Source organism: Sapajus apella, unplaced genomic scaffold (genome assembly GCF_009761245.1).
Source record: "Sapajus apella isolate SASKATOON/1434 unplaced genomic scaffold, GSC_monkey_1.0 scaffold6, whole genome shotgun sequence".
Taxonomy (NCBI): domain Eukaryota; kingdom Metazoa; phylum Chordata; class Mammalia; order Primates; family Cebidae; genus Sapajus; species Sapajus apella.
The window spans coordinates 2,319,801-2,346,076 of NW_022436946.1; the positions used below are offsets into that span (position 1 = coordinate 2,319,801).

Sequence of the window (26,276 nt, forward strand, 5' to 3'; positions counted from 1 at the left end):
CTTTAAAGGGCAGTATTAACTTATGTGACAGCATAACCAGCAAGTGAATGATCTCACTATGAAAGGTCACCTGCAACTAGAACAATATTTCCTATTTTGGCACATAATCTGGTGCCTTTTGACACATTTCTCTTCCTCGGGATATGATTTTTTTGTGAAGCAGACCTGGTGTATTTTCTCTGCTTTGTAATGAATGTGTCCAATTTGTGCTCATGGTAATACAGATGCCTGTAAGCAGTCCTTGCTATTTTTGTTGTTTGTAATGCTAGATATTAAAAAGTGGCATTTGCATTACTCTAGGTTATTTTGAGATGTCACAGAATTTTAGAGTGTTTGGAATTGAAAGAGACCTCTAAAATGACACGTCCTCTAATTCAGTCCTTTTACAAATGAAGACACCAAGCTGAGTAGGAATAAAAATACTTTGCTTGAGGTTACACAGCAAAGGAAGAGTAGAATTCCAGCTCCCTATTCCCTAGCCTGCTGCAATTTCCAACCTAATACAAGCTTGTCACGTTTGTTAGCAAACATTTAGAAGAGTGGGTTAGCAGTACCCCATGTTGAAATTCCTGTGAACTTCCTTAATTGGGTATCTCTCTTCAATAATCTCATTGTCTCATTTCTTCCTACTTTGTCACTTTCTCAATGGATTCTCAAGAACATAACTTTGTTCCCCACACAGATGCCATGAGCCATGTCTGGTAGGTCGCCACTTTTGTGTCTAATCTGATTGCATGACTTCATGCTCACAGTCTTTCCTCATTGTTCAAATGTGTTGGACCATGACTGAGGCTTGTCAAATCTTCTATCTATGATAATCATTGATGCTGCTCAATCTCCTGTTTTGTGATGTAATTTTATCCACACTATTGGAAAGGAGGAAGCAAATGTGCAAGCTGTCAAGTGGCTCTGCTCTTGGTCAAAGATCCTAAGTTAAACAGAAAGGCTGTTATCAAGCTGGTTTAGGTCTTGCTTGCCATTTTCCTCACCGGTGATGCAAAAATTGATGAATTTTATGCCTCCTTTAATGGGTAGTTTAAAATACTATTTTTGAATAATCATCATTATTTTGCTATAGAAATCAATTTATCGAAGTTCAAGAGAAGCACATCAGTCACCAAATGGTTATTCAGATAATGTTCAATAGGCAAACCCGTTCCCTTTTCCTCAGTCAGCAGACTCTGCCTGAGCGTTTACCATGAACACTGAAGTGAAGGGAAAACACTCTCTGTGGCTGCTCAGTCATTGGTAAGTTCAGCTGGTGCAGGTGCAGTGTGTTCCCTTTCCTCTAAGATTGAGCAACACCTTATTTTCATTGTCCTACCCCAACACACACACACACACACACACACACACAATTCTGTAAGACCTGATACAGCTCTATTTTCATGTCAAGAAGAGAGGGGAAGGGTTGGGAAGATAATAATTTTAGTATTCACTGGAGCTAAAATATTAACATTCAAATTGTTTGCTAGGAAAAGTAGAATACCCCCTGATAACTGCTAATGACGTGCCTGCACGCCACTTCGGGGTATCCAAGTACATTTAAGTCAGCTGATACTCCCGGGTCCTCCAAGCCATGGTTGAGCCTACTCGTTTGTGAGTCAGGTTCAAAGTGATCAGCTGGAGCCCCCTGATTTCTCTCTGGGTACCCCTTTTTCTCTCAGGGTACCCTAGGATCCAGCTCTCTGAAAAGTCCCCTCTACCCTGACATATTTTGTTGTAGGTCCTTGCTCTTGCCTATTTATTGCCTCTGTACTTCAGTTTGTTTACTTCCAAAACAGAAATAATGCGTGTCTTATCTGGTTCCACAAATATGCTATATATAACGATAAAGCAAGGGAACACAACAGTGCTTTCAGCATTCCAGAAGAAAGGCACTAATTTAATGCTATTATACAAGAAAATATTACATCACGAATTTCTTTACCTCTTTATATAAAATAAAAATGAAACATAGATGTGGAGGATTTCTGTGGAAAACATTTAGAACTCAGGCAAAGTACTGCTTTAAGTATTTCATTCAAAAGTGCCAAGAAAAATATTATGCTTATTGAAGTGTATATTTCTATGCAATATATCACTACAGCATTGCATATTTTTGATATGCAAATTTCTGTGAAACCAAAGATGCAAACCTTCTCCTCTTTGATTGTCACAGGCTTTTGTATAATACAGATAAATACATAGTAAAACTGCAATTCAAAGAAGAATGTTCTTATCCGAATGAACAGACCGGTAGCATGTTTCCTTGCTCTGCAGCACAACAAAAATTTTTATGACATTCTGTAAGTTAAACATGAATTTATTGATTTTTGCCACTTCTTGTTGAGAAATATATGGTTTCAAAGAGAGAAATGCATTTGTCAATATGATTTAAATAGCCCAATTATTAATTTCTAGAATGTCCATCTTGAAACCCAACTATATGACATGGAAGGTAACTAGAGAATTACTCTTAAGGATAGAATTGTCAGGCAAAGCCTGAATTTGGATCTGAGTCCTTCTGGACTTAGGTTCTCCAAAAGAGAAGGCAAAGATTATACTTCTAGTAAATAATTTTGAAAAATGAAGGCATTTTGATATAAATGCAAGATTTACGTGCTGAAATATGTTTGAGGGAGAGAAGCTGAACAAGGAGGGGATATCATTTTGTATGAGAAATAATAGAATTATCAGATCCTGTTTTTATTATAACCAACCCAGAGCTACATCCTCTGCACCATTTTCACCCCTACATGTCGTATTTTTAAAGGGTAAGAAAAAATAGATGATTTATGATTATTATACTTTATTTCACAAAGAAAACTCTTTTGTACCAGGAAAGTCAAACCTTTTCTCCAAAAGCCTCTATTTAGAATGTTCTTCTGTCATTCTTGTAGCAGTGGGAGGCAATATGACCTTAGTTCAGAGATTCTTTAAGAAAACTGACACCTCCTGTGTTGGATGATATTAGGTGTCAACTTGACTGGATTGAGGATGCCTAGAGGGCTGGTATTGTTTCTGGGTGTGTCTGTGAGGATGTTTCCGGAGGAGACTGACATGTGAATCAGTGAGCGGAGAGAGGAAGACCTGCCCTCAGCACGGGTGAGCATCACCCAAGCGGCTGCAGGCACAGCTAGAACAAAGCAGGTGGAAGAAAAAGGACATTCAGCTTGCTTTTCTTTTTTTGCTCAAACCCTCTTTCTCTCTTTTGTAGCAGTACACTCTTTCTTCTTCCTGCCTGTGGAATCAGACTCCAAGGTCTTTGGCCTTTGGACTCTGGGACTTGCATCAGTGGCCTCTCTGGGTCTGTCAGGCCTCTGGCCCCAGATTAGGGGGTGCACTGTCAGCTTCTCTAGTTTTGAGGTATTCAGAATTGGAGCAAGCAATGCTACTGCCTTCCCCAGGAGCCATGCTACCAACTTCTCTAGAAGCCATGCTTCTATCATTCTCCAGCTTATAGATGGAGTATCATGGAACTTTTTAATCCTCTGAGCCAATTCTCCCTAATACATCCCCTTTCTTTATATATTATAGAAACATGTGTTTCAGGAAACTAATATGTTTACTATTGGTTCTGTTTCTCTGGAGAGCCTAAGACAGAAACTAGGTATAAGGAGTGGGATGTTGCTGTAAAGACACTTGAAAATGTGGAAGTAACAGGCAAAGGTTGGAAGATTTTGGAGGACTCAGAAGAAGACAGAAAGATGAAGGAAAGTTTGGAACTTTTTAGAAACTAGTTAAGTGGTTGTAGCCAAAAGGTTCATAGAAATACAGATAGGAAAGGCCATGCTGAAGAGGTATCAGATGGAAATGAGGAACTTATTGGGAACTGGAGCAAAGGTCTCTCTTACTAGGCATAGTAAAGTACTTGGCTGCCTTGTGTCCATGCACTAGAATTTTGTGGAAGGCTGAACTTAACAGGGATGACCTAGGATATCAGGTAGGAGAAATTTCTAAGCAGCAAAAGGTCTATGACATTTAGTGGAACAATGCCAAGGATGCTGTACAATCTATAGTGTGCAGGAGAGCTCCATACAACAAAAAATTTTTCCTCACATAGATTTTTTAATGCTCTACTGGATATTTATGTAGGTTAAAAACTGGTTTGTAATTCCCTTAACCCAGAATCAAACTGTTTCAAACATGTATTATTTTGGGCAAATTTTTCAGCTACACTAAATTTTCTAGGAGTTCAAGTACTGTGTATATCAAAGGAGAGTTGTACTTTTATCCCCAATGTTTTACCAAGATTTGTTCACCAATTCAGAAAATCCCAGCAACAGTGATAATCCAATAGTAGTATACGAATTGCCAACATAACCCCAGTGCCTCAGTCTATATTTATAGATGCCACTTCTACAGTCATTCTACATACAAATGTGACCATCTGACATAATTATGACCACCAGTCATGCCATGTCTGAGCATTACAGGCTGTAATACGTATTTTTATAATTTTCCCTTTTATTTCTTCATTTTCTAAGTTTTATGTTGGTTTTAAAAATATATGTGTGTAAGTTATGTAATTTATGAATTACATTTCAAAATGGGAGAGAGAAAATTAGAAAATATTTATATTAAAAAGGATGTCAAGGATAGGGTTGAGACCCACTGGCATAAATAAAATAGTGCATCAGGAGATTTGGTTTCCTGCTGTTTTGATCAACCATTAGGTGGTCTTAGAGAAGCGATGTTATTTCCCTGTGTCCACTCAATGGAAAATGATGGGCTGAACTATGTCTCCATAGCATCTTCAATTTTAAATCTCAACTACCTGCCTTCAACACTAGTTTAGTTTTGAGACTATTTAAACTCATTAAAAAAGTGAAAACAACTGAACTTACTGGGCAAAGTTAAGTATTTTGGAGCTGGGACAGTGTGGTTCTTTGTGACACATATATTGAATGCATTTGAGTGACTGTTCTAGATAATCACTACCATGAAAGACAATCCTCAGCAAATGCAAAAGAACCAAAATCATCTCAAATGCACTCTCAGACCACAACACAATAAAAATAAAAGTCAAGACTAAAAAAAACACCACACAAATGCAATTACATGGAAATTAAACAACATGCTCCTGAATGACTTTTGGGTAAATAATAAAATTAAGGCAAAAATCAAGTAGTTATTTGAAGCCAATGAGAACAAAGATACAACATACCAGAATCTCTGGGACACAGCTAAGGAGTGTTAAGAGGGAAATTCATAGCACTAAATGCCCATATCAAAAAGTTAGAAAGATCTCAAATTAACAACCTAACATTATAACTGAAAGAATCAGCAAAACAAGAGCAAATCAACCCCAATGCTAGCAGAAAACAAGAAATAACCAAAATCAGAGTTGAACTGAAAGAAAGTGAGACATGAAAAACCATTCAAAATATCAATGAATCCAGGAGTTGTTTGAAAAAAATAATAAGATAGGCCACCAATTAGACTAATAGAAGAAAAGAAAGAAGACCCAAATAATACAGTTAGAAATGACCAAAAAGACGTTACCACTGACCCCAAAGAAATAAAAATAACCATCAGAAACTACTACAGACACCTGTATGTAAAAAAACTAGAAAACCTATAAGAGGTGGATAAATCCCTGGAGACATTCAACCTCCCAAGGCTGAACCAGGAAGAAACTGATTCCCTGAACAGACCAATAATGAGTTCTGTAACTGAAACTAAAGCTGAAATAAATAAATAGATAATGAGTTCTGTAATTGAATCTAAAGCTAAAATAAATAAATAAATCTATGCTAAAATAAATAGCTTACCAACCAAAAACCAAAAAATCCCAAGACCAGATGGATTCACAGTGGAATTCTACCAGATGTACAAAGAAGAGATGGTACCATTAATAATGAAACTATTTCCCAAAACTGGGGACTCCTTCCCAACTCATTCTATGAGGCCAGCATCATTCTGATACCAAAACCTGGCAGAGACACAACCAAAAAAGAAAACATCAGGTCAATATCCTTGATGAACACTGATGCAAAATTCCTCAACAAAATACTTGAAAATTGAATCCATCAGCAAATCAAAAAATTTATCTACCACGATCAAGCAGGCTTCATCCCTGGGATGCAAGTTTGGCTTAACATGCATGAATTAATAAATGTTGTCCATCACATAAACAGAACTAAAGGCAAAAACCACACAATTATGTCAATAGACACAGAAAAGACTTTAGATAAAATCCAACATTTCTTTGTGTTAAAAATTCTCACTAAACTAGGTATTAAAGGAACATACCTCAAAATAATGAGTCAGCTATGACAAACCTACTGCCAACATCATACTGAATAAGGAAAAGCTGGAAGTGTTCCCCTTGGAAACTGGCTCAAGACAAGGATGCCCTCTCTCATCACTCCCATTCTACGTCATATTGGAAATCCCAGCCAGAGCAATCAGGAAAGAGAAGGAAATAAAGACACTAAACCAGGAAGAGAGGAAGTCAAACTATCCCTATTTGTAGATATCTATATAATTCAATATATAGAAAACATCATAGTCTTAACTCAAAACCTCCTTCAGCTAATAAACAGCTTCAGCAGAATTTCAGAATACAAAATCATTGTGCAAAAATCATGAGATTTTTTATACATAAACAACAGCCAAGCCAAGAGATAAATCAGGAACACAATCTCATTCACAATTGCCTCAAAAAGAATAAAGTATCTAGGAATATAGCTAACCAGAAAAGTGAAAGATCTCTATAATGAGAATTACAAAACACTGCTCAAAGAAATCAGAGTTGACGCTCAGAGTTGACACAAACAAATGGAAAAACAATTCATGCCTACGGGTAGGAAGAATCAGTATCATTAAAATGGCCATGCTGCCCAAAGCAATTTACAGATTCAATGCTATTCCTATCAAACTACCAATGACATTCTTCACAGAACTAGAAAAAACTATTTTAAAATTCATATGGAACAACAACAACAACAAAAAGCCTGAGTGACCAAGGCAATATTAAACAAAAAGAACAAAGCTTGAGGCATTATGTTACCCAACTTCAAACTATATTTCAGGGCTGCAGTAACCAAAACAGCATGGTATTGGTACAAAAACAGACACAAAGATCAATGGAATAGAATAGAGAGCCCAGAAATAAGGTCACCTATGACCACCTGATCTTCGACAAAACTGACAAAAACAAGCAATGGCTAAAGCACTATTCAATAAATGGTGCTGAAATAATTGGCTAGCCATATGTGGAAGACTGAAACTGGACCCCTTCCTTACAGCATATACAAAAATCAACTCAAGATGAATTAAAGACTCAAATGTAAAACCCAAACTATAAAAGCCCTGGAAGACAATCTAGGCAATACCAACCTGGACATAGGGACGGGCGAAGATTTCATGATGAAGACACCAAAAGCAATTGCAGCAAAAACAAAAATTGACAAATGGGACCTAATTAAACTTAAGAGCTTCTGCACAGGAAAAGAAACTATCAACAGAGTAAACAGACTATCTACAGAATAGAAGAAACTATTTTCAGACTATACATCTGACAGAAGTCTAATGTCCAGCATCTATAAGGAACTTACAAATTTACAAGAAAAATGAATTAAAAAGTGAGCCAAGGACATGAACACTTTTCCAAAGAAGACATACATCTGCCCATCAAGCATATGAGAAAAAGCTCAATATTATAGATCATTAGAAAAATGCAAATAAAAACCACAAGGAGATAGAATCTCACACCAGTCCGGATGGCCATTATTAAAAAATAAAAAAAGTAACAGATGCTGATGAGGTTGCAGAGAAAAGAGCACTTATACACCATCAGTGGGGTTGTAAATTAGTTCAACCATTGTGCAATGTGACAGTTCCTAAAAACAGAGCTACCATTTGAACCAGTAATCCCATTACTGGGTATAAAGCCAGAGGCATATAAATCATTGTACTATAAAGATACATGTACATGAATGTTGGCTACAGCACTATTCACAACAGCAAAGACATAGAATCAACCTAAATGCCCGTCAATGACAGATTGGATGAAGATAATTTGGTACATATGTACCATGGAATACTATGCAGCCACAAAAAACAACAAGATCATGTTTTTTTTTGCAGGAACATGGATTGGTTGGAGGTCATTATCCTTAGCAAATTAATGCAGGAACAAAATCCAAATGCTGCATTTTCCCCCTTTGTAAGTGGAGCTAAATGATGAGATGTGTCTAGTGGACACAAAGAAGGGAAAAACAAACACTGGGGCCTACTTGAAGGGGAAGGATGGGAGGAGGAAGAGAGCAGAAGAACAACATTGGGTACTAGGCTTAGTACCAGGGTGATGAAATAATCTGTACAACAAACCTCCACAACACCAGTTTACCTTTATAACCAACCTGCACATGTACCTCCAAATCTAAAATAAAAGTTAAAAAAAAAAAAGAGAGAGGCTGGGTGCAGTGGCTCACGCCTATAATCCCAGCACTTTGGTAGGCTGAGGCAGGGGGATCACAAGGTCAAGAGATTGAGACCGTCCTGGTCAACAAGGTGAAACCCTGTCTCTACTAAAAATACAAAAATTAGCTGGGCATGGTGGCGCGTGCCTGTAGTCCCAGTTACTCAGGAGGCTGAGGCAGGAGAATTGCCTGAACCCAGGAGGTGGAGGATGCAGTCAGCCGAGATTACGCCATTGCACTCCAGCCTGGGTAACGAGCAAAACTCCTTCTCAAAAAAAAAAAAAAAAAGAATTCTTAGTCAGAATCCTATGGAGGAATAGCTGATCATATAAACTCTTTGAACATCTTTCGAACATTGCCTATCCCTTAATATTATGTAACTATTAAAATTTCAAAAGAGAATTTCAAAAACATAGGGAATACTAGTAGGTTAGACAAAAATCAGGATTCAAAGCCCCTGAATTAAAAACAAAGTATTCTATTCTTAATTTTCCATAATCATATAACAAGTATTTATTACTTATTTAGGAGAAGCTAACTTAATTTGGGCTGCTGTAACAGAGTGCCATAGGCTGGTGGCTTAAACAACAGAAGTGTATTTTTCACAGTTCTGGAGGCTGAAGTACACAAACAAGGTGCTGACTGACTCAGCTCCTGGGAAGGACCCTTTTTTAACTTGCAGTTGGATTTCTTCTTGCTGTATCCTCATATGGTGAAGACAGAGAGAGAGAATGCAAGCAAGTTCTCTCACGTCTTTAATAAGGGCACTAATCCTATGCCTAAGGGCTCCACCCTTGTGACCTATTTACCTACCAAAGGCTCCATCTCCTAATACCGTCACAGTGGGGGTTAACCCTCCCCAACTTCCTACCCCCTGCTGTCCCTCCCTTGCCGCTTCCAACAGACCCCAGTGTGTGATGCTCCCATCCTTGTGTCCATGTGTTCTCATTGTTCAACACCCACCTATGAATGAGAACATGCGGTGTTTGATTTTCTGTTCTTGTGTCACTTTGCTGAGAATGATGGTTTCCAGATTCATCCATGTCCCTACAAAGGACACGAATCCATCATTTTTTATGGCTGCATAGTATTCCATGGCATATATGTGCCACATTTTCTTTGTCCAGTCTGTCATCGATGGGCATTTAGGTTGGTTCCAGGTCTTTGCTATTGCAAACAGTGCCGAAATGAACATAAGTGTACATGTTTATTTATTTATTTGTTCCAAAATTAAAACACCTATCCTCACATGATCAATTTTTAATTTTGTTTGGTTATTTATATTATTTATGAATTTTGCTTTATTTTAGTTTGGTTTATTTTTACATTATTTTCATTTTATAGGTGTGTTTTAGTTTTGTTTGGTTGATTTATATATTGAACTTTCCTACTCCCCATGAATAGTAAACAATAGAAAAAATAAGCTAGTTCAAGTTAATAAAGGATGTAGTTTACTGTCTTCATATGTCACATTAGATTTAAAATTTCAAATTTTCAGATCAGGTTTATGTTCTGAAAAGCACATGACACGCACATGGTTACAGACCATAAATGTCAAATAACAGTAATATGAAGACTCTTTATAACTTGGCTAAATTACACTAAGTTAAAATTTTATCATGAGTGCACACTATAAACCTACTCAGTAGTAATGAATTGAAAATGCAGTTCAGTTACATTGTAGATTCTCTTACACTATAGATTCTCTTGGGCATAAACTCCAGTCAAAGAGGCTATGGTGTTCCCCCTGCCAAACTAGTGTAGACTACAATCAGTTTTAGTGAAAGTGAGCATCCTAAGGTTCACCTCTCAGCCTAAGGCTGAGTAAGCAAACTCTTTTCCCCATATCTGCAAGGTCCCACTTCCCACTCCATCCCCATATATACCAAAATTGCCATGAGGGCAGGAAGTAACCAAATAACACAGGCATATGGGGCAGGGAAGCAGGCAGCCATTCAACCTTTGACTCACCCCTCTGGCAAGAACCACAGATACCTTTTTTGTGTCTCTGCTTTAGGTACCTAGCCAGTTCCTTAACCATTGAATAGAGATTTGGTCAAAGCTGACCATCTTCCAGGTTCCTGCAAGCTAAAAGAAAGACTTGTGCAAGATGGGGTGTCTAGGCCTATATGCCCAGCACCTTTGCTGGTGACTGCTGCTCCTTCCTGGGAGCTCATAAACATAGAGCTTTACTTTGAGCGAGCTATCAGACTTCAAGTACAATTCTGGAACCACATCGTGTACTGAAAGAGAATACTACTATATAACTGGTTCTGTGAAAGCATCGTGACTAGTAATCAGCTGTAGATCCAAGGTAGGTTTCTGAACCTCCCTCCACCACTTTTCTCGCCTGTAGAACTTAATGAACATCTATCTTAATTTATTGCTTTGAGACCAAAATCTAAACCTAAAGCACTTTGTAAATCTTGAAGTGCTAAATTAATGTCAAGTTATATCATTAAAAAAATTCATCTAAATGCCCAGGACACAATAAGACCATAGTACATTCTCATTGATTAATTCAATATTATGGTGCTAATTACTGGTCTTATTATTGACAAGCCCATCATTGCCTTAAACTGATGGGCAATGATGTGGCATATATACATAGAAATAACTACTCTCACGCTAAAATTCATAAACACACATATATAATATTAAAGACTATTCTTTCAGTTTATCAAATATAGAATTATAAACGCGCTGTATTCAGACTTGCACTTGTTATTCTAGAGCTCCCTATTCAATCCAGCTTGTTTAACTCCACAGGTTGTTTTCCTTTAGTTTCAACACTGGTGGGCCCCATAAAAAATGTTGGAGACAGACGGTAACCACAGTTGTTTCTCTATTGGTTTGTTTGCATGTTGGAATTTTTTTTTATCATCGTTACTCTGCGATTTAACAGTAGGTGGCTAATGGAAATGTTATTCTCGGCAGTGGCAGACTAAATCAGTGGGAAGTGAGGGGGTGGAGGGGGAGAGTTGGGGGAAGGAAAGAAATGTGTTTACACTTGAAGATGTCACATGAAACAGCTGGAGCCCTGAGCCCTTGATACTGGAACTGGCATTTTCTTTAAAGAACTCATCTCCATTATTACACACTCCTTCACACTTAGAAATCTATTAATTTACAATTAGTTGTATTGATTTTTTAGTAGATTTGTAATTTCTGTAATAATTTACAGAGTAGTAGTGAAGAAATTAATTATGCCCCTTGGAAAGATAAGCATTACTGAAAAAATAGATCCCAGCACGAGTTATTGAACACATCATTGAACGTCTGGATTTTTAGATTTAAATTCTAAATTAATTACAGCAGAACTGATTGGGGAATGCCATTTTACTATACAAGAAATATCCTTCCTCATCCTATCTGTACTCATGCTCATAATATTTCAGTAGGAATTCTAACTGAAGATACATGTAAGAATATACTCTTTTTGATTTTTAGGGTAGAGGGACAGATCCATCTTAAGATTTAAAACAACAAGAGATTTTTTTCTAACAACCTACATATGCTGGAACTGTATTTTCCCCACATTACAAGATGTAATAATAATATTAGTCAGAAGAGCATGCAAAATCTTGTGACTGCTTTAAATTATTAGGTTCCCTTCAGAGTTTTAGTGAATACTAGAATGTACCAGATACTGTCAGATCTGCTGATATGCAGTGGAAGTTGGTTTGTTCAGGGCATGGAGAGGGTTAAGTCTACTGAGGGAAGCAGCAAGATGAAGAGACAAAGTTGGCACAGTATCCCGACTGCCTGACAGAGACACGTACGGGTCCTGGGGACTCAGGGGAGGGCCTCAATTAAGTCCCCTGAGAATGGGTACACGGGGGAAGTAGGCGATCTAGGAGAAAGTAATTCTGTATCTAAAGCAAAAAAGAATTGAGTTGTTATGATGCTTGTAAGATTAAACGCAACTGAGTTTTTAACTTGTGTTTTCCATTGTGTGTTCCAGTATCATTTCAGGATAATTTCTGACCACTGTATAAAATACTTCAATTTTTTTGCTTGTGTTATTTAACCTTGGATTGTTTTTCCCATAATGAAGTCTTTTTCAAACTGATTCTCCCCTGAAGAGTAAATGGTTATACAGAAATATTAGTCTCTGTTCAGAGATAAATACATCTGAGGTGTCAATTCACTTTGGGTCAAAATATGACAGCACCATGGGTAACAGGCCAGGGGGTGCTGGGCTCTGGCTTAAGAAATGTCAAATGGGTGGTTGCCCTCCAAAACAGAACCACCTCGATCCAACAATACCACCTCCCAATGCATGGAGGTTTGGGTCAAGTAGGACTAATATACACAGCTTAAACACAATCATTGTGTGGTCTTGGAAAAGTCCCCTGAGTCCATTCAGTGGAAAATGATGGACTAAACTAGACAGACCTCTATTAGTACCTTACAATTTTAAACCTTAACTCCATGACTTGACACTAGTGTAGTCATGAGACTATTTAATCCATTTAAGAAGTGAGAACTGCTGAGCTAGCTGTGAGGGCTGTGGTGGCAGCACTAATCTCTCACTGACTCCTACACAACAACTCTTCTAATACAAACACATTTCCTTGGCTCCCCTCTGGTAAGAATTACTTGTTTCGAGAGAGAGCCAAGATGGCTGAATAGGAACAGCTCTGGAGTGCAGTTCCCAGTGAGAACAAAGCAGAAGGTGAGTGATCACTGCATTTCCAAACGAGTTTTTACTGCCCACAGACCAGGAGATTCCCAGGCTGAAAAGAACCACAAGTTTCCAGCACGGTTGTTTCAGCCAGTGCTGTGGGTCTCCACACAAAAGCTCACACAAATCCGGGTGGCCATGTCAAGAGGCGCCTGGTATGCCTGGGATACAGAGCCACCCATTCAACGGAAAAAAAGGGGGCTGAAACAGGAAGCCGAGAGATCTGACTCAGCAGGTCCCACCCCTCACAAAAATCAGCATTCCGAAATGCTCTGGATTGAGGATTTCACAGCAAGTGTAGCTGGAGCTGGGATAATCTGGAAGGAAGTCAGCCATTACCGAGGTAGTCCACCATTACCGAGGCAGTCCACCATTACTGAGGCAGACTGCCATTACTGAGGCAGTTCTAACTGTACCTCTGTAAACAAAATTGCAAGGAAGTTCACACAGCAGCTGGGCAGAGCCCACAGCAGCACAGTAATGCCTCTGCTGCCAGACTGTGACTAGACTACATCCTTGTTGGGCAGGGCATCTCTGAAAAAAGGCAGCAGCATGTCAGGAACTTATAAATAAAGCCCCACCTTCCCAGAACAGAGCACCTGGGAAAAAAAGGTGGTTATGAGTTCTGCTGCAGCAGACTTAAACATACCTCCCAAGAAGTTCTAAATGGAACAACAGAGCTCCCAGCTCAGCACTTGAGCTCCTATAAGGGACAGACTGTCTCCTAAAGCAGCTCCCTGACTCTCTATATCCAAAGAGACACTTCATAAAGGAGAACTCAGGCTGATATCTGGCAGGTATCCATCTGGATGAAGATAACAGAAAAAGAAACTTGCAGCAACCTTTACTGTTCTGCAGCTGTCACAGGTGATCCCCAAGCAAGGAGGGTCTGGAGTGAACCTCCAGCAGTCCTGCAGCAGAGAGGCCTGACTGTTAGAAGGAAAAGTAAAAAAACAGAAAGAAATAACTTCAAATAAAAAGAACGTCCACTCAGAGACCACATCTGAAAGTCATCAACTACAAAGACAACAGGTAGATAAATCCATAAAGATGGGAAGAAATGAGCACAAAAAGGATAAAAACACCCAAAACAAGAATGCCTCTCCTCCTCCAAGGGAACACAACTCCTCATTAGCAAGGGAACGAAGCTGTATAGAAAATGAGTCTGATGAATTGACAGAAACAGGCTTCAGAAGATGGGTAATAGCAAACTTCTCTGAGCTAAAAGAACATGTTCTAACCCAATGCAAAGAAACTGAGAGCCTTGAAAAAAGGTTAGATGAAGACGAAATGCTAATGAGAGTAAATCGCCTAGAGAAGAATATAAATGACTTGATAGAGCTGAAAAACACAACATGAGAACTTCATGAAGCATACACAAGTTTCAAAAGCTGAACTGATCAAGCAGAAGAAAGAATATCAGAGATTGAAGATCAACTCAATGAAATAAAATGAAAAGGCAAGATTAGAGGAAAAAAGAGTAAATATACATGAATAAAGCCTCCAAGAAATATGGGATTATGTGAAAAGACCTAATCTACATTTGATAGGTGTACCTGAATGTGACGGGGAGAATGAATCCACGCTGGAAAACACTCTTCAGGATATTATCCAGGAGAACTTCCTCAACCTACCAAGGCAGGCCAATATTCAAGTCCAGGAAATACAGAAAACACCACAAAGTTATTCCTCAAGAAGAGCAACCCCAAGGCACATAATCGTCAGATTCACCAGGGTTGAAATAAAGGAAAAAGTGCTAAGGGCAACCAGAGAGAAAGGTCAGGTTACCCACAAAGGGATGCCTATCAAGACTCACAGTGGATCTCTCAGCAGAAACCTTACAAGCCAGAAGAATGTGGGGCCAATATTCAACATCCTTAAAGAAAAGAACTTTTGACCTAGAATTTCACATCCAGCCAAACTAAGCTTCATAAGTAAAGGAGAAATAAAATCCTTTATAAACAAGCAATTGCTGAGAGATTTTGTCACCACCAGGCCTGCCTTACAAGACCTCCTGAAAGAAGCACTAAACAGAAAGGAACAACCAGTATCAGCCACTCCAAAAATGTACCAAATGGTAAAGACCATCAACGCAATGAAGAAACTGCATCAACTAATGGGCAAAACATCCAGCTAGCATCAAAATGGCAGGATCAAATTCACACATAACAATATTAGCCTTAAATGTAGGTGGGTTAAATGCCCCAATCAAAAGACACAGACTGGCAAATTGGATAATAAATCAAAACCCATTGGTGTGCTATATCCAGGAAACCCATCTCACATGCAAGGACACACGTAGGCTCAAAATAAAGGAATGGAGAAAGATTTACCAAGCAAATGGAGAGCAAAAAAAAGCAGGAGTAGGAATCCTAGTCTCTGATAAAATAGACTTTAAACCAACAAAGATCAATAGAGACAAAAAGGGGCATGTAATCATAATGGTAAAATGATCAATGCAACAAGAAGTGCTAACGATCCTAAATATATATGCACCCAATACAGGAGTACCCAGGTAAATAAAGCAAGTTCTTAACAACCTGCAAAGAGACTTAGACTCCCACACAATAATAGTGGGAGGCTTTAACACTCCACTGTCAATATTAGACAGATCAAGGAGACAGAAAATTAACAAGGATATCCAGGACTTGAATCCAGATCTGGACCAAGCAAACCTAATAGACATTTACAGAACTCTCCACCCCAAATCCACAGAATGTACATTCTTCTCAGCACCACATCACACCTACTCATGCTTCTCAGAACAAAATCTCAGCACCACATCGCACCTACTCTAAAATTGACCACATAATTGGCAGTAAGTCACTCCTCAGCAAATGCAAAAGAATGGAAATCATAACAGTCTCTCAGACTACAGTGCAATGAAATTAGAACTCAGGATTAAGAAACTCACTTAGAACTGCACAACTTCATGGAAACTGAAAAACTGGCTCTTGAATGTTGACTGGATAAACAATGAAATGAAGGCAGAAATAAAGATATTCTTCAAAACCAACGAGAACAAAGACACAACATGCCAGAATCTCTGGGACCCATTTAAAGCAGTGTCTAGAGCGAAATTTATAGCAATAAATGCCCACATGAGAAGCAAGGAAAGATCGAAAACTGACATCCTATCATCAAAATTGAAAGAACTAGAGGAGCAAGATCAAAAAACTTAAAAGCTAGCAGAAGACAAGAAATAACTAAGATTGGAGCAAAACTGAAGGAGATAGAGACACAAAAAACCCTTCAACGAATCAATAAATCCAGCATCTGGTTTTTTTGAAAAGATCAACAAAATGGACAGACCACTAGCCAGATTAATAAAAAAGAAAAGAGAGAAGAATCAAATAGATGTAATAAAAAACGATAAGGTGACATCACTACTGCTTCCACAGAAATACAAACTACCATCAGAGATTACTACAAACAACTCTACACACAATAAACCTGGAAGAAATGAATAAATTCGTGGACACTTGCACCCTCCCAAGTTTAAACCAGAAAGAAGTTGAAACCCTAAATCGACCAATAACAAGGGCTGAAGTTGAGGCAGTGATTAATAGTGTATGAACCAAAAAAATCCCCGGCCCAAATGGATTCACAGCCAAATTCTACCAGATGTACAAAGAGGAGCTAGTGCCCCTCCTTCTGAAACTATTCCAAATAATCCAAAAAAAAAAGAATCCTTCCCAAATCATTTTATGAGACCAACATCATTCTGATACCAAATTCTGGCAGAGACTCAACAACAACAAAAAAACTTCAGGCCAATATCCATGATGAACACAGATGCAAAAATCTTCAATAAAATACTGGCAAACTGATAGGAACAGCACATCAAACAGCTTATCCATCACAATCAAGTAGGCTTCATCCGAGGGATGCAAGGCTGATTCAACACACACAAGTCTATAAATGTAATCCACCACATAAACAGAACCAAAGACAAAACCCACATGATTATCTCAATAGATGCAGGGAAGGCCTTCGACAAAACTCAGCAGCCCTTTATGCTAAAAACTTTCAATAAACTAGGTATCGATGGAACATATCTCAAAATAATAAAAGCTACTTATGACAAACCCACAGCCAATATCATACTGAATTGGCAAAAACTGGAAGCATTCCTTTTGAAATCTGACACTAGACAAGGATGCCCTCTCTCACCACTCCTATTCAATATAGTATTAGAAGTTCTAGCCAGAGCAATCAGGCAAGAAAAAGAAATAAAGAGTATTCAGTTTGGAAAGGAGGAAGTCAAATTGTCTCTATCTGCAGATGACATGATTGTATATTTAGAAGACCCCATTGTCTCAGCCCAAAATCTCCTAAAACTGATAAGCAACTTCAGTAAAGTCTCAGGATACAAAATCAATGTGCAGAAATCACAAGCATTCCTATACACCAATAACAGACTTAAAGAGAGCCAAATCAAGAACAAACTGTCATTCACAATTGCTACAAAGAGAATAAAATACCTAGGAATACAACTAACAAAGGATGTAAAGGACCTCTTCAAGGAGAACTACAAACCACTGCTCAAGGAAGTAAGAGAGGACACAAACAAATGGAAAAACATTCCATGCTCGCAGTTAGGAAGAATCAATATTGTGAAAATGGCCATACTCCCAAAGTAATTTATAGATTCAATTTTATCCCCATCAAGCTACCTATGACTCTCTTAACAGAACTGGAGAAAACCACTTTAAGCTTCATATGGAACCAAAAGAGAACCCAAATAGCTAAGACAATCCTAAGCAAAAAAGAACATAGCTGGAGGCATCATGCTACCTGACTTCAAACTATACTACAAGGCTACAGTCATCAAAACAGCATGGTACTGGTACCGAAACAGAGATGTAAACCAATGGAACAGAACAGAGGCCTCGGAGGCAGTGTCACAAATCTAAAACCATATGATCTTTGACAAACCTGACAAAAACAAGCAATGGGGAAAGGATTCCCTGTGTAATAAATGGTGTTGCAATAACTGGCCAGCCATGTGCAGAAAACACAAACTGGACCCCTTCCTGACACCTTACACTAAAATTAACTCCAGATGGATTGAAGACTTAAACATAAGACCTAACACCATAAAAACCCTAGAAGAAAACCTAGGCAAAACCATTCAGGGCATAGGCATAGGCAAGGACTTCAGGACTAAAACACCAAAAGCATTGGCAACAAAAGCCAAAATAGACAAATGGGATCTAATTAAACTCCAAAGCTTCTGTACAGCAAAAGAAACAATCATTAGAGTGACTGGCAACAAACAGAATGGGCAAAAAATTTTGCAACATACCCATCTGACAAAGGGCTGACTTCCAGAATCTACAAATAACTAAAACAGATTTACAAGAAAAAAACAAACAAACCCATTCAAAAGTGGGCAAAGGACATGAACAGACATTTTTCAAAAGAAGACATATATGAGGACAACAAACATATGAAAAAATGCTTATCATCACTGGTCATTAGAGAAATGCAAACCACATTGGGATACCATCTGACACTAGTTAGAATGGCAATCATTAAAAAATCTGGAGACAACAGATGCTGCAGAGGATGTGGAGAAACAGAAACACTTTTACGCTCTTGGTGGGAAGGTAAATTAGTTCAACCATTGTGGAAGACAGTGTAGCGATTCCTCAAGGACCTAGAAATAGAAGTTTCATTTGACCCAGCAATCCCATTAGTGGGTATATATCCAAAGGATTATAAATCTTTCTATTATAAAGATACATGCACATGTATATTCATTGCAGTACTGTTTACAATAGCAAAGATCTGGAACCAACCCACATGCCCATCAATGATAGACTGGACAAGAAAAATGTGGCACATATACACCATGGAATGCTATGCAGCCATAAACAATGATGGATGAATCTGGAAACCATCATTCTCAGCAAAGTGACACAAGAACAGAAAATCAAACAGCGCATGTTCTCACTCATAGGTGGGTGTTGAACCATGAGAACACATGGACAGAGGGAGGGGAGCATCACACACTGGGGTCTGTTGAGGGGGACTAGGGGGAGGGACAGTGGGGGGTAGGGAGTTTGGGAGAGGTAACATGGGGAGAAATGCCAGATATAGGTGATGGGGATGGAGGCAGCAAACGAAATCGCCATGTATGTACCTATGGAACAATCCTGCATGATCTGCACATGTATCCCAGAACCTAAAAATACAATAAAAAATATATTTTTTTAAAAAAAGAATTACTCGTTTCTTCTTCTGGTTTTGATGTGTGTGTTTTTGTGTACTTGCGCATGCACATGCATGCGTGTATGTTTTACACTCTCTTTTGTTTTAAGAAAGTATTATCTGAAACATTCTGTTTTTCGGAAAGAAGAAAAAAAAGAAAATATTCCCTGGGGCTGGGCATGGTGGCTCATGCCTGTAATCCCAGAACTTTGAGAGGCCAAGGTGAGTGGATCATTTAAGGTCAGGAGTTCAAGACAAGCCTGGCCAATATGGTGAAACCCCATCTCTACTAAAAATACAAAAATTAGCCTGGCATGGTCATGCATGACTGTAGTCCTGCTTGGGAGGCTGAGGTAGGAGAATTGCTTGAACCTGGGAGGCAGGGGTTGAAGTGAGCTGAGATGGCACAACTGCACTCCAGCCTGAGTGACAGAGTGAGACTCTGTCCCCGCCACCCCCCACAAAAAGAAAGTGTTCTGGTATGGTGATTGAATTGATTTTATAAAGAACCACAGTTAGTGGTTTTCCCGTTTGATGGTAATTTCTTGCTAGCCTATCTTTTCTCAACTCTCGCTTCCATGAGGACACAGCAATATCTTATTCTAGACCAATGTCTGGTTCAGAATAGTTGCTTCAATAATATGTGGTTAAGGAATGGATTAAAGAAATGTCGAAATGCCTAAGGGCCTGAATTCAGGCAAGTTAGGTTTGAGATTTTTAAGAATGTTTTGTGTTTTCCTCTATTTGTAAAATAATTGTAACAGAGATAAAAACAGAATGAATATCACAGCTATGGGTAATCAAAGAAGCATTTTAGTTCTAGAGAATTTTGTCCTATTTTATGTCATTATCTAACATGTTACTTACCACCTGCAGTGTTTTTGTATTGTTCCTGAAAAATAATTCTATTCAGAAGCTTAGACTGAATGCCATTGCCTGCACCGTAAATGCCATAAAGCTAACTAGGCTTCTGATTCAAGTGTTCCTCGCTTATCTTCCTTATTACCACTGGTATCAGCTCTTTGGATGGATGGCTCCAAATTATTATTTTTTTTTAATTGAAGAAAATAGCTTGAATTTTACAGTCTACGATTATTTGGTGTTAAATAGTGTGTTAGTGTTTTATAGACGGACAAATGTCCCTCTACAGATGTCCATCTACAATAGGATAGATGTATACATGAAGGGAAGTTTATTAAGGAGTACTGACTCACGATCACAAGGTGAAGTCCTACAATAGGCCGTCTGCAAGCTGAGGAGCAAGGAAGCCAGTCCAAGTCCCAAAACCTCAAAAGTAGGGAAGCCAACAGTGCAGCCTTCCGTCTGCGACCAAAGGCCTGAGAGCCCCTGGCAGACCACTGGTGTAAACCGAAGAGTCTAAAAGCTGCAGAACTTGGAGCCTGATGTTCGAGAGCAGGAAGCATCCAGTACAGGAGAAAGATTAAGGCCAAGAGACTCGGCAAGTCAAGTCCTTCCACACTCTTCTGCCTGCTTAATTCTAGCCATGCTGGCAGCTGATTAGATGGTGCCCACCCAGACTGAGGGTGGGTTTGCCTTTTCCAGTCCACTGACTCAAAGGTTAATCTCCTTTGGCAACACCCTCACAGACATACCCGGGAACAGTACTTTGCAACCTTCGTTCCAATCAAGTTGACGCTCAATAGTAACCATCACAAATAGTTTGGCTAAAATGATTTTTAAGTTCAGCAAAGGGATGCTGAAAATTAAATCAGATTCCAAGCACAGTGTTTGCTGTAAAAGGGATTTAGTAAAAACCGTGTATAATATTAAAATAAGCACTGGACAGGAGGCACTGAATTCTCAGTGTCTTTATGACGTTCACTAACTGTGAGTCCTTACGAGGTCACGTTGTTTTCTAGCCTCAAAGGAGGACAGATGTGATAATCTCTTAAATTTTCTCCAGCTATAAAGTTTTATGATTTTATATCCCTTGAATGATACTCATGAAGACAAGCAGGAAGAGAAAAGAAACATGAAACAACTTTAAAAGTCAAGACAAAACTCAAGTTCAAAAATGGGAATTGGTATTCCACATGTATTCAATCAGTCAATGTGGTCAGGCCTTCTAAAGGAAAAGTATTGTGGGTTTGTTTTTTTTCTCCCCAAAGAGCTCAAAGCAGGTATTTAACATGAAAGAGTGGCGACACATGAATATTCTGAATGCTAATACCAATGAATATTTGCCATGTTTCAGGGTCATAAATCTCAACCTTGCTTACCATAAATCAGAGGAGCCTGTTGATGCTTACTGTCTTCTGGTGTTTGCTACGCTCCAAAGAATTTAACTGCTGGAGCATGGTTTATCATTTCAAATATTAAAAAACGTGATGGCCCACAAATTATAACTCACTTTCTACCAGAACAAGTGAACCTCCCCATGACAAAAAGATTTCTGTGATGAACATGGCGGTAGCCTGGTTCTCCCCTCTTAAGTCTCTAGATTTTAAAGGGGGCAAAGGCTTGGCTCATACATTACCAATCAGTAACACATGGCTTGTTAAAGTGCTGTGCCTTTTTACAACCATCTCCTCCACCAGTGAGACAATATAGTGACAAGCATGTAAACTATGCTATTTGCCAAGGGACAGATAAGGCATCCAAACTAAGTTACTCCCCATCCCTAGACTGGATTGTCCTCCTTAGTTCAGCTCAATCCTGGGCCTACTATATGTTACCCATCTGGAATTAGAAAATGCATTCTTTCCTCTTGGAGATTTCAGACTACTTTGAAACAGAGGTTCTTCACCAATAAAGCAGTTGAGTTAAAGATAACCTAAGTATGTTTAGATCTGAATGGAAAAGCTGTCATTTATGGAATGCGTACTCTGTAGGGCCAGGCACTTAGCTAGTCACTTGATGTGCAATGTCTTATCCTCAAGGGAAGACAAGAAAGGTGATATTCTTCTTTCTCTAGTGAGGAAACCAAAGATCAGAGTAATCAAGCAATGAGTCTTAGGTTACACAACTAGTAGACGGTGGACCAGTATGCAAACTCATTTGTCTTTTTAAAAAAACGATTTAAGTGTTTTAATTGGACATAAAAATTCAAATTTACAGAAAAATGGCAAAACCAAAATCCGCCTAACATTGACTCCTTTTTTTTTTTTTTATCATTTGCAGACTCTCTGTTTTTCCTATAAATACAGAAATTATATACCATTATGTATTCAGAACTATTGGAGGGTGTAACATCCATCTTAGCCATTTCTCCTAACTACTTCAGCGTGTATTTCATGAGAATGGAGATGTTTTCTTATCTAACCACAGAAAAGCTATCAACTGTGTATTTAACATTAATACAATCCTCTTCTCTAATCCACTATCTGTATTCCAGTTTCATCAATTGACTCAATAATGCTCTTTACAGCATTTCTTTCTTCCATAGTACAGGACCTAGTCTACGGTCAGATATTGAAATTAGCAATCATGTCTCTTTAGTCTCCTTTGATCTGGAACAGATTCTCAGTATTTATTTTTTGCCTTTTATGATATACAAATTTCTGAAAATGAAGACTTCCTGCTTCTATTTTTTATGTTAAAAAATCCATGATTTTGCATTTGTCTGATGTTTTATCATGATTATCATTCTCATCCTGAATATCACAGGTGACATTATGCCTTTCTTATGATATTACACCTGAAGCACAGGTCTCATTGATGGCAATAATTTTGATCGCCTAGTCAAGGCATGAACTGATTACTCCACCATATAATTACTGTTTTTCCCCTTGCAACTAAAAAGCAGTCAATGGAGAGACATTGTAAGTCAATGCAAATATATTCCTCAACAAAATTTTCCCCTAAATTTAGCAATGCTTGATGATTTTTGCTTAATTCAACCTTCACTTTGACGGCTGCAAAAGGCTGACTCTCCAACTAGCACCTCTTCCACTCTGAGTTCACTGCAAGCAATAACACCCCCTTTTCTGCCATTAAATTATCAATTTGTTATTGATAGGAAGGCATGAATTCCTACTTTTTTCCAATGCTGTGTAATTAGTTACTATAATTCTTTTGCTACTCACATTGTCCTCGCTCTGGTCAAAACAAACTTCTCAGTAGCTGACTTCAACGCCTGTGGCTTTCTGTTGTTGTTGTTTTCTGTTTTCTTTTAGCACATGCTTACTTCTTGACATGATAAAATGCTCTAGCACTAAGGGTGTACAATGTTTTGGCTTTCCTGGGTCATATTAGAAGAGGAAGAACTGTCTTGGGCCACAAATAAAATACACTAACACGAACGATAGCTGATGAGCAAAAAAAAAAAAAAAAAAAAGTCGTAAAAACAATTGCATAATGTTTTAAGAAAGTTTATGAATTCGTGTTGGGCTACATTCTAAGCCATCCTGGGCTGCATGTGGCCTGTAGGTCGCAGGCTGGACAAGCTTGCTCTAGTCTCCTCCTAAGCAGGGCCCCTCTGCAATCACACATTTCTCCAGGGAGCCCTGGTTCCTTTGAGCAAGGAATTGTATTAAAGACCACGATCTGGATGCTGTGTGTGCTCATTGCTCCTGGGTGTCTTTCAGTGGTGACTGAATTAGGGAGTATGCACATGCACCCACACACTTGCATACACATACATACATACATGCAGACACATATGTATATGAATGCATATATACACATGCATGTGTGCGCGTGTGTTTAAAGAAATAGTTCACATAAATACATCTAATTAAAGTCCTTCTCTTACAACATTTCTTCTTTCCCAATTTCACTTTTTTTTTTTTTTTAGAAAGAGTCTTGCTCTGTCACCCAGGCTGCAGAGCAATGGCATGATCTCAGCTTGCTGGAACCTCCGCCCTCCCTGGTTAAAGAGATTCTCCTGCCTCAGCCTCTGAAGTAGCTGGGATTACAGGCATTTGCCACCACACCCAACTTACTTTTACACTTTTAGTAGAGACAGTGTTTCGCCGTGTTGGCCAAGCTGGTCTTGAGCTCTTGACTTTAGGTGATTCACCCACCTGACATGCTGGGATTACAGGTGTGAGCCAGTGTGCCCAGCCCCCATTTCATATTTGTATGATTCTTCTTCCTCATTTACGTTTTTGATCAATCCTATAATATATTTAAAATTGTTTCAAAACTACTTTACCCATACCAACATTTGCTTGGGATTCTGCCTCTACCCCTATCTGCCCAATACTGAAGATAGGTAGTCAGATATGATGCTCCCAAATTACCTGGATAAGTTCTTCCTTCCCCCTCCCCCCATTTACTGTGGTTGAGATATTTATTTTAAATATAATTGGATTGACTTCTTTCAATTTGCTTTCATTTTTAGGTTTTCAAAATCCTTCTCCTCCATAGAGATTTAATTTTATTTTTCCAAAATGTACTTCCTTAATTAACCTCAGGATTGAAAGGACAGAAAGTAATGCTTCTTAATGTGAAAACTGTATGAAAAGGTATGCTTAGAAAAAAAGTCTCTTTACTGTATCCTTTCCATCCTGTTCTCTCCCATCCTTTGAGGATAACCAACTTCATTGCTTTCTAGATTATTTTTCTTTATGTTTTCTTTTCTGTAAAATAAGCAGAGGTACATATATTTAAATAACTTCCCTTATTTCTTATATAAAATATAACCTATGTTCTTTTGTATGTCACTGTTCTCCCTTAACACCTTATTCTGAAAATCACTCTATACCAGTTCCTGGAGATCATTCTCACACCATTTTTTGCAGCTGCATAGTAATCCAGTGTATATATGTACCATAGGCCATTCAATCACTCTCTATGCTTGGACATTTAGATAGTTTTCAATGTTGCAAAACTGCAAATACTGCTGCAATGAATAACCTGCACGTATGTACTTTCGTATTGCTGGAGGTGTACGCTCGGGGTGAACTCCTAAAAGTTGAATGGCTAGCTTGAAGGATAATGCCTACATAGCTAGAAATGGACCTAAGATGATTTTGACCTTTTAATGCTCTATCTAATAGCTATTCAAGTTTAAGCAACTTGCTCACTGGATTTGGCATTGGCTCAAAGCAAACAATCAGGAACTGTGTGTTGGAGAAGGCCTCAGTTCCCTCATTTATAAATTGAGGGGGCTGGACTGGATGATATTTAAGTTATCTTCCAATTTTAAATGATTCATATGTTAGGGCTCCAGGCCTAGGTTCATATCTACATAAATTAATTGCAAGAAATAGCTCCAATTCTCAACTCCTACTTCTACTCAGACTTTTCTCTTTTTCCCACTAAGAAGTAGAACCTTTTCCCCCACCATTTGTATTGGACTGGCTTTGAGCAAGAGAATCTAGGAAAAAGAATGGTGCTTCGGGCCTGAGTCTAGGCCTCATGGGCCTTGCATGCTTCCACTCACTCTTTTGAGATTCTTTGTTTTGTGGGAAAAAAACAAAACAAAACAAAACAAACAACAACAACACCTGTCCTAGCATGATGAATGTCCTAGCATGATAAATGGAACTAGACATAGGGGCTAGTTCCATCCACCACTCTTAGCCAGCCAACCACCAGACAGGTGAATAAGGCCCTTCTAGATCAGCCAGGCCGCAACCAACCCAACAGCTGAGAGCTGACGCATGGCTAGTCTGTCTGGGATCAGCTGCATCTGGCCCAGACCAGCTATTCAGCTGACCCACAGATTCATAAACAGTAACACATGGTCATTATATTAGGACACTAAATTTTAGGGTAGTTTCTTAAACAGCAATAGATAACTGGTGCAGCAAAGGCATGGCATTGTCTTGGAAGTGACTCTGTCCAGAGTTCCTAAAACGTACAAAAGGGTCATCCTGGTAAAAGGGAAAGGCATTTCTAAGAAAGACACTGTTGGACTGAACAGGGAAGAGGGTGGCCAGAGACTGCCAACATATTTTGTCCCACAGACCTCAGGAGTGTAGAATAGGGTCCTTAAATTTGGATCCGTTTTGGCTTTGTATCTTAGAGCTCCTGAGCTATGACGTCCTCATGTA

At 38.7% G+C, this 26,276-nt stretch overlaps 1 protein-coding gene and 1 long non-coding RNA gene across 3 annotated transcripts in view; both read right to left on the reverse strand.

Moving 5' to 3' along the window:
- The window catches only part of SASH1 (SAM and SH3 domain containing 1), a 1,049,232-nt gene that overhangs the window by 620,963 nt on the left and 401,993 nt on the right, over positions 1–26,276 (reverse strand). The gene's annotated exons all lie outside the window — the stretch shown is intronic.
- Positions 6,265–17,283, reverse strand: LOC116548908. Its single transcript, XR_004267614.1, has 3 exons — positions 17,247–17,283; positions 13,877–13,881; positions 6,265–6,320 (listed from the first exon to the last, which is right to left on the reverse strand). It is a non-coding gene; the product is annotated as an uncharacterized LOC116548908 (long non-coding RNA).